This window comes from Nanorana parkeri, unplaced genomic scaffold, assembly GCF_000935625.1.
Source record: "Nanorana parkeri isolate BGI_ZX_2015 unplaced genomic scaffold, ASM93562v1 scaffold3983, whole genome shotgun sequence".
In the NCBI taxonomy this organism is placed as follows: Eukaryota; Metazoa; Chordata; class Amphibia; order Anura; family Dicroglossidae; genus Nanorana; species Nanorana parkeri.
Window position 1 is genome coordinate 12,373 of NW_017310250.1, and position 8,994 is coordinate 21,366.

Consider the following 8,994-nt stretch of genomic DNA (forward strand, 5'->3'; position numbering starts at 1 on the left):
CGGAACAGCCCACACACGGGCCGGAACAGCCCACACACGTGACACACGGGCCGGAACAGCCCACACACGTGACACACAGGCCGGCACTCACCATATCGATCACCATTTTCCTCATCATCTGCCGCTGGCGTTTGGTCAGGTTCTGGAAGATGTCGCAGTTCTCCTCCTGAAGTAGTTTGAACCCAACGGCCAGATGGTGGTTCTCCAACACGGACTCGTCGTTGTACATCAGCGCCAGTTCTGAATCTGGAGGACACATGGGGGAGAATTCAGACCACGGCACTCTGCTCTCACCTCTACCAGCGTGCAACCTCCCTATGGAGGAGAACCTGCCACCCCAATCACCATCGTGTCCTTGTACAGCTCTCCGCCACGTGTTCCCGGAGAGCAGCCGGTCTGTTACTGGGACCAGTACAAGGAGCAGCCGGTCTGTTACTGGGACCAGTGCAAGGAGCAGCCGGTCTGTTACTGGGACCAGTACAAGGAGCAGCCGGTCTGTTACTGGGACCAGTACAAGGAGCAGCCGGTCTGTTACTGGGACCAGTACAAGGAGCAGCCGGTCTGTTACTGGGACCAGTACAAGGAGCAGCCGGTCTGTTACTGGGACCAGTACAAGGAGCAGCCGGTCTGTTACTGGGACCAGTACAAGGAGCAGCCGGTCTGTTACTGGGACCAGTACAAGGAGCAGCCGGTCTGTTACTGGGACCAGTACAAGGAGCAGCCGGTCTGTTACTGGGACCAGTACAAGGAGCAGCCGGTCTGTTACTGGGACCAGTACAAGGAGCAGCCGGTCTGTTACTGGGACCAGTACAAGGAGCAGCCGGTCTGTTACTGGGACCAGTACAAGGAGCAGCCGGTCTGTTACTGGGACCAGTACAAGGAGCAGCCGGTCTGTTACTGGGACCAGTACAAGGAGCAGCCGGTCTGTTACTGGGACCAGTACAAGGAGCAGCCGGTCTGTTACTGGGACCAGTACAAGGAGCAGCCGGTCTGTTACTGGGACCAGTACAAGGAGCAGCCGGTCTGTTACTGGGACCAGTACAAGGAGCAGCCGGTCTGTTACTGGGACCAGTACAAGGAGCAGCCGGTCTGTTACTGGGACCAGTACAAGGAGCAGCCGGTCTGTTACTGGGACCAGTACAAGGAGCAGCCGGTCTGTTACTGGGACCAGTACAAGGAGCAGCCGGTCTGTTACTGGGACCAGTACAAGGAGCAGCCGGTCTGTTACTGGGACCAGTACAAGGAGCAGCCGGTCTGTTACTGGGACCAGTACAAGGAGCAGCCGGTCTGTTACTGGGACCAGTACAAGGAGCAGCCGGTCTGTTACTGGGACCAGTACAAGGAGCAGCCGGTCTGTTACTGGGACCAGTACAAGGAGCAGCCGGTCTGTTACTGGGACCAGTACAAGGAGCAGCCGGTCTGTTACTGGGACCAGTACAAGGAGCAGCCGGTCTGTTACTGGGACCAGTACAAGGAGCAGCCGGTCTGTTACTGGGACCAGTACAAGGAGCAGCCGGTCTGTTACTGGGACCAGTACAAGGAGCAGCCGGTCTGTTACTGGGACCAGTACAAGGAGCAGCCGGTCTGTTACTGGGACCAGTACAAGGAGCAGCCGGTCTGTTACTGGGACCAGTACAAGGAGCAGCCGGTCTGTTACTGGGACCAGTACAAGGAGCAGCCGGTCTGTTACTGGGACCAGTACAAGGAGCAGCCGGTCTGTTACTGGGACCAGTACAAGGAGCAGCCGGTCTGTTACTGGGACCAGTACAAGGAGCAGCCGGTCTGTTACTGGGACCAGTACAAGGAGCAGCCGGTCTGTTACTGGGACCAGTACAAGGAGCAGCCGGTCTGTTACTGGGACCAGTACAAGGAGCAGCCGGTCTGTTACTGGGACCAGTACAAGGAGCAGCCGGTCTGTTACTGGGACCAGTACAAGGAGCAGCCGGTCTGTTACTGGGACCAGTACAAGGAGCAGCCGGTCTGTTACTGGGACCAGTACAAGGAGCAGCCGGTCTGTTACTGGGACCAGTACAAGGAGCAGCCGGTCTGTTACTGGGACCAGTACAAGGAGCAGCCGGTCTGTTACTGGGACCAGTACAAGGAGCAGCCGGTCTGTTACTGGGACCAGTACAAGGAGCAGCCGGTCTGTTACTGGGACCAGTACAAGGAGCAGCCGGTCTGTTACTGGGACCAGTACAAGGAGCAGCCGGTCTGTTACTGGGACCAGTACAAGGAGCAGCCGGTCTGTTACTGGGACCAGTACAAGGAGCAGCCGGTCTGTTACTGGGACCAGTACAAGGAGCAGCCGGTCTGTTACTGGGACCAGTACAAGGAGCAGCCGGTCTGTTACTGGGACCAGTACAAGGAGCAGCCGGTCTGTTACTGGGACCAGTACAAGGAGCAGCCGGTCTGTTACTGGGACCAGTACAAGGAGCAGCCGGTCTGTTACTGGGACCAGTACAAGGAGCAGCCGGTCTGTTACTGGGACCAGTACAAGGAGCAGCCGGTCTGTTACTGGGACCAGTACAAGGAGCAGCCGGTCTGTTACTGGGACCAGTACAAGGAGCAGCCGGTCTGTTACTGGGACCAGTACAAGGAGCAGCCGGTCTGTTACTGGGACCAGTACAAGGAGCAGCCGGTCTGTTACTGGGACCAGTACAAGGAGCAGCCGGTCTGTTACTGGGACCAGTACAAGGAGCAGCCGGTCTGTTACTGGGACCAGTACAAGGAGCAGCCGGTCTGTTACTGGGACCAGTACAAGGAGCAGCCGGTCTGTTACTGGGACCAGTACAAGGAGCAGCCGGTCTGTTACTGGGACCAGTACAAGGAGCAGCCGGTCTGTTACTGGGACCAGTACAAGGAGCAGCCGGTCTGTTACTGGGACCAGTACAAGGAGCAGCCGGTCTGTTACTGGGACCAGTACAAGGAGCAGCCGGTCTGTTACTGGGACCAGTACAAGGAGCAGCCGGTCTGTTACTGGGACCAGTACAAGGAGCAGCCGGTCTGTTACTGGGACCAGTACAAGGAGCAGCCGGTCTGTTACTGGGACCAGTACAAGGAGCAGCCGGTCTGTTACTGGGACCAGTACAAGGAGCAGCCGGTCTGTTACTGGGACCAGTACAAGGAGCAGCCGGTCTGTTACTGGGACCAGTACAAGGAGCAGCCGGTCTGTTACTGGGACCAGTACAAGGAGCAGCCGGTCTGTTACTGGGACCAGTACAAGGAGCAGCCGGTCTGTTACTGGGACCAGTACAAGGAGCAGCCGGTCTGTTACTGGGACCAGTACAAGGAGCAGCCGGTCTGTTACTGGGACCAGTACAAGGAGCAGCCGGTCTGTTACTGGGACCAGTACAAGGAGCAGCCGGTCTGTTACTGGGACCAGTACAAGGAGCAGCCGGTCTGTTACTGGGACCAGTACAAGGAGCAGCCGGTCTGTTACTGGGACCAGTACAAGGAGCAGCCGGTCTGTTACTGGGACCAGTACAAGGAGCAGCCGGTCTGTTACTGGGACCAGTACAAGGAGCAGCCGGTCTGTTACTGGGACCAGTACAAGGAGCAGCCGGTCTGTTACTGGGACCAGTACAAGGAGCAGCCGGTCTGTTACTGGGACCAGTACAAGGAGCAGCCGGTCTGTTACTGGGACCAGTACAAGGAGCAGCCGGTCTGTTACTGGGACCAGTACAAGGAGCAGCCGGTCTGTTACTGGGACCAGTACAAGGAGCAGCCGGTCTGTTACTGGGACCAGTACAAGGAGCAGCCGGTCTGTTACTGGGACCAGTACAAGGAGCAGCCGGTCTGTTACTGGGACCAGTACAAGGAGCAGCCGGTCTGTTACTGGGACCAGTACAAGGAGCAGCCGGTCTGTTACTGGGACCAGTACAAGGAGCAGCCGGTCTGTTACTGGGACCAGTACAAGGAGCAGCCGGTCTGTTACTGGGACCAGTACAAGGAGCAGCCGGTCTGTTACTGGGACCAGTACAAGGAGCAGCCGGTCTGTTACTGGGACCAGTACAAGGAGCAGCCGGTCTGTTACTGGGACCAGTACAAGGAGCAGCCGGTCTGTTACTGGGACCAGTACAAGGAGCAGCCGGTCTGTTACTGGGACCAGTACAAGGAGCAGCCGGTCTGTTACTGGGACCAGTACAAGGAGCAGCCGGTCTGTTACTGGGACCAGTACAAGGAGCAGCCGGTCTGTTACTGGGACCAGTACAAGGAGCAGCCGGTCTGTTACTGGGACCAGTACAAGGAGCAGCCGGTCTGTTACTGGGACCAGTACAAGGAGCAGCCGGTCTGTTACTGGGACCAGTACAAGGAGCAGCCGGTCTGTTACTGGGACCAGTACAAGGAGCAGCCGGTCTGTTACTGGGACCAGTACAAGGAGCAGCCGGTCTGTTACTGGGACCAGTACAAGGAGCAGCCGGTCTGTTACTGGGACCAGTACAAGGAGCAGCCGGTCTGTTACTGGGACCAGTACAAGGAGCAGCCGGTCTGTTACTGGGACCAGTACAAGGAGCAGCCGGTCTGTTACTGGGACCAGTACAAGGAGCAGCCGGTCTGTTACTGGGACCAGTACAAGGAGCAGCCGGTCTGTTACTGGGACCAGTACAAGGAGCAGCCGGTCTGTTACTGGGACCAGTACAAGGAGCAGCCGGTCTGTTACTGGGACCAGTACAAGGAGCAGCCGGTCTGTTACTGGGACCAGTACAAGGAGCAGCCGGTCTGTTACTGGGACCAGTACAAGGAGCAGCCGGTCTGTTACTGGGACCAGTACAAGGAGCAGCCGGTCTGTTACTGGGACCAGTACAAGGAGCAGCCGGTCTGTTACTGGGACCAGTACAAGGAGCAGCCGGTCTGTTACCGGGACCAGTGCAAGGAGCAGCCGGTCTGTTACCGGGACCAGTACAAGGAGCAGCCGGTCTGTTACTGGGACCAGCACACGGAGCAGCAGCCGGTCTGTTACTGGGACCAGTGCAAGGAGCAGCCGGTCTGTTACCGGGACCAGTACAAGGAGCAGCCGGTCTGTTACTGGGACCAGTGCAAGGAGCAGCCGGTCTGTTACCGGGACCAGTACAAGGAGCAGCCGGTCTGTTACTGGGACCAGTGCAAGGAGCAGCCGGTCTGTTACCGGGACCAGTACAAGGAGCAGCCGGTCTGTTACTGGGACCAGTGCAAGGAGCAGCCGGTCTGTTACCGGGACCAGTACAAGGAGCAGCCGGTCTGTTACTGGGACCAGTGCAAGGAGCAGCCGGTCTGTTACCGGGACCAGTACAAGGAGCAGCCGGTCTGTTACTGGGACCAGTGCAAGGAGCAGCCGGTCTGTTACCGGGACCAGTACAAGGAGCAGCCGGTCTGTTACTGGGACCAGTGCAAGGAGCAGCCGGTCTGTTACCGGGACCAGTACAAGGAGCAGCCGGTCTGTTACTGGGACCAGTGCAAGGAGCAGCCGGTCTGTTACCGGGACCAGTACAAGGAGCAGCCGGTCCTCCCCCCTGTAATCCCCGCGCCATACACGCTCCAGGCATGCTCCATACACGCTCAAGGCACGCTTCATGCACGCTCCATACATGCTCCAAACACGCTCTGTACACGCTCCATACACGCTTCATGCATGCTCCAAACACGTTACATACACGCTTCATGCATGCTCCAAACACGCTCTGTACACGCTCCATACACGCTTCATGCATGCTCCAAAAACGTTACATACACGCTTCATGCATGCTCCAAACACGCTCAGTACACGCTAAATACACGCTTTATGCATGCTCCAAACACGCTCAGTACATGCTTCATACACGCTTCATGCACGCTCCAAACACGCTCCGTACACGCTCCATACACGCTTCATGCATGCTCCAAACACGCTCAGTACACGCTCCATACATGCTTCATGCATGCTCCATACACGCTTCATGCATGCTCCAAACACGCTCAGTACACGCTAAATACACGCTTCATGCACGCTCCAAACACGCTCCGTGCATGCTCCAAACACGCTCAGTACACGCTCCATACACGCTTCATGCATGCTCCATACACGCTTCACGCATGCTCCAAACACGCTCAGTACACGTTCCATGCGCCTCCTCTGACACGCCGTGATCTTGGTTTGGAATCTCCTGACTTGAGTCTGTATGTCACCACAATGACATGAATGATCCCTCCCCTCTATGATCCCTCCCCCAATATGATCCCTCCCCCCTATATGATCCCTCCCCCCTATATGATCCCTCCCCCCTATATGATCCCTCCCCCCTATATTCTCTGCCCTGTGATTGGTCTTCATCCTCATAACATGCGGAACCCACTTACTTGTATTAATAAGGAACTGATTGGAGACTCCGGGATGGTCCACGTCATGAATGGCCGCTGCGAACAACGCCCCCAAAATCTCCAGATCTGTAAACACGGCCTGCGGAGGAAAGAACATCCGCGGTCACACCGGGCCCCTCATATACACCGGGCACCCCATAGACACCGGGCCCCTCATATACTCCGGGCCCCTCATATACTCCGGGCCCCTCATAGACTCCGGGCACCCCATAGACACCGGGCACCTCATATACTCCGGGCCCCCCATAGACTCCGGGCACCCCATAGACACCGGGCACCTCATATACTCCGGGCCCCCCATAGACTCCGGGCACCCCATAGACACCGGGCACCTCATATACTCCGGGCCCCCCATAGACAGGATACTGCAAACCAGTCCAATGATTCATCAACACACCAATCACACGCAATGATTTAGAAGCGGAGAGGACAGCTCAGGAGCTCACTGGAGGGGACCAATCAGGGCGCTTCTTGATCATGTGATCACACACAGGATTCATTAACAAAATAAGTCTTCAGTCTGCATATGGCACTGCCGGCGTCTCTGCAGTCTCGGGGTGACGGTGTCTCATCTGCTTACAGATACAATTACAGTATTAATAAAAATATAGAAATAAAAAATGTCTATTGATTATTTCCTCGTCAGCGGGCGGCTCATAATACAAAGTATCCAATAAACTCCTCATAACGGATCTATTCATTGATTGAGTTCTGTGATTTGCCGGCATTGCCCAATCACCGGACACACGCGGAACCCAATCAGCTCCGGCCGTGGAAATCTAAAGGGAGCGGATACAAGAGCGGCCGACGCGTGATTCTATGGAAGGTTCTGGAATTACGGCACGTTGGCAGATTTCGGTTCCGGCCGGACGGGTTGGGAAGGTTCTGGAATTACGCACGTTGGCAGATTTCAGTTCCGGCCGGACGGGTTGGGGAGGTTCTGGAATTACGGCACGTTGGCAGATTTCGGTTCCGGCCGGACGGGTTGGGGAGGTTCTGGAATGACGGCAGATTTCGGTTCCGGCCGGACGGGTTGGGAAGGTTCTGGAATTACGGCACGTTGGCAGATTTCGGTTCCGGCCGGACGGGTTGGGAAGATTCTGGAATTACGGCACGTTGGCAGATTTCGGTTCCGGCCAGACGGGTTGGGGAGGTTCTGGAATTATGGCACGATGGCAGATTTCGGTTCCGGCCGGACGGGTTGGGAAGATTCTGGAATTACAGCACGATGGCAGATTTTGGGGCCCGCCGGCCGGGTTGGGGAGGTTCTGGAATTACGGCACGTTGGCAGATTTCGGTTCCGGCCGGACGGGTTGGGGAGGTTCTGGAATTACGGCACGATGGCAGATTTCGGGTCTGGCCGGGTTGGGGAGGTTCTGGAATTACGGCACAATGGCAGATTTCGGGTCTGCCCGGACGGGTTGGGGTGGTTCTGGAATTACGGCAGATTTCGGTTCCGGCCGGACGGGTTGGGAACATTCTGGAATTACGGCACGTTGGCAGATTTTGGGGTCCGCCGGGTTGGGGAGGTTCTGGAATTACGACACGTTGGCAGATTTCGGTTCCGGCAGGACGGGTTGGGGAGGTTCTGGAATGACGGCAGATTTCGGTTCCGGCCGGACGGGTTGGGAACATTCTGGAATTACGGCACGTTGGCAGATTTCGGTTCCGGCCGGACGGGTTGGGGAGGTTCTGGAATTACGGCACGTTGGCAGATTTCGGTTCCGGCCGGGTTGGGGAGGTTCTGGAATTACGGCACGTTGGCAGACTTCGGTTCCGGCCAGACGGGTTGGGGAGGTTCTGGAATTATGGCACGATGGCAGATTTCGGTTCCAGCCGGACGGGTTGGTAAGATTCTGGAATGATGGCAGATTTCGGTTCTGGCCGGGTAGGGAAGATTCTGGAATGATGGCAGATTTCGGTTCCGGCCGGACGGGTTGGGAAGATTTCGGCTTTTGCTGGATCCGGGAAATGTTTATACTTTGTATTTCCTGCGCTCGGCTCAGTTTTTCACCGTCATTCATTATTAAACAGAACCCAACACCGGAGCGACTGGAGGACTGCGCAGGGAAGACGGTGGAGGCGGCGGATCACGTCACCGGGCCCCGGATCGTCTTACCCGTGACGTCCGCGTTGCCGTCTCCATCTGTTTACATTGTACATTATTAATACTTTCAGAGGGCTCAGTAGGATACATTGTATCTCCGTCGCCGGATCTCACTCTTGTGGGCGGAGCCTTCTTACCCAAAATACTTCTTACCGGTTCGGAGTCTTTGATTGGCTACTGCGGGGGAGGGGCAGAGATATTTTGGCGTCATTGTTGCAGCTCCAGCCGTGAAATATACTTTTCTGGCTGGAATGTATGAAGTTACTTTGTATACAAAGGACGGATCTCATCATATATCTCCCGATGTTTCCGGAACTGTGCGGCGTCGGGTTGTACTGATGGTGGTGCCGCGTGGGGGGCCAATGGCGGCTCCTGACACGTATGTAATGGGAATAAACTGATCGGACCCCCTAAAGATGCAGATCGGTTTCCCCTCCAGTGTCCACTGAACAGCAAAACATGCCCCCCCCCCACAACAATGGCGGGGGTTGGGATGTCTTTTAAGAAAGATTTAAAGGTGTAAAAGCAGAAATAACAAAAAGTATTAATGACCC

General features: G+C 56.3%; 1 pseudogene; it reads right to left on the bottom strand.

Moving 5' to 3' along the window:
• The window catches only part of LOC108803648, a 12,262-nt pseudogene that overhangs the window by 1,760 nt on the left and 1,508 nt on the right, over positions 1-8,994 (bottom strand).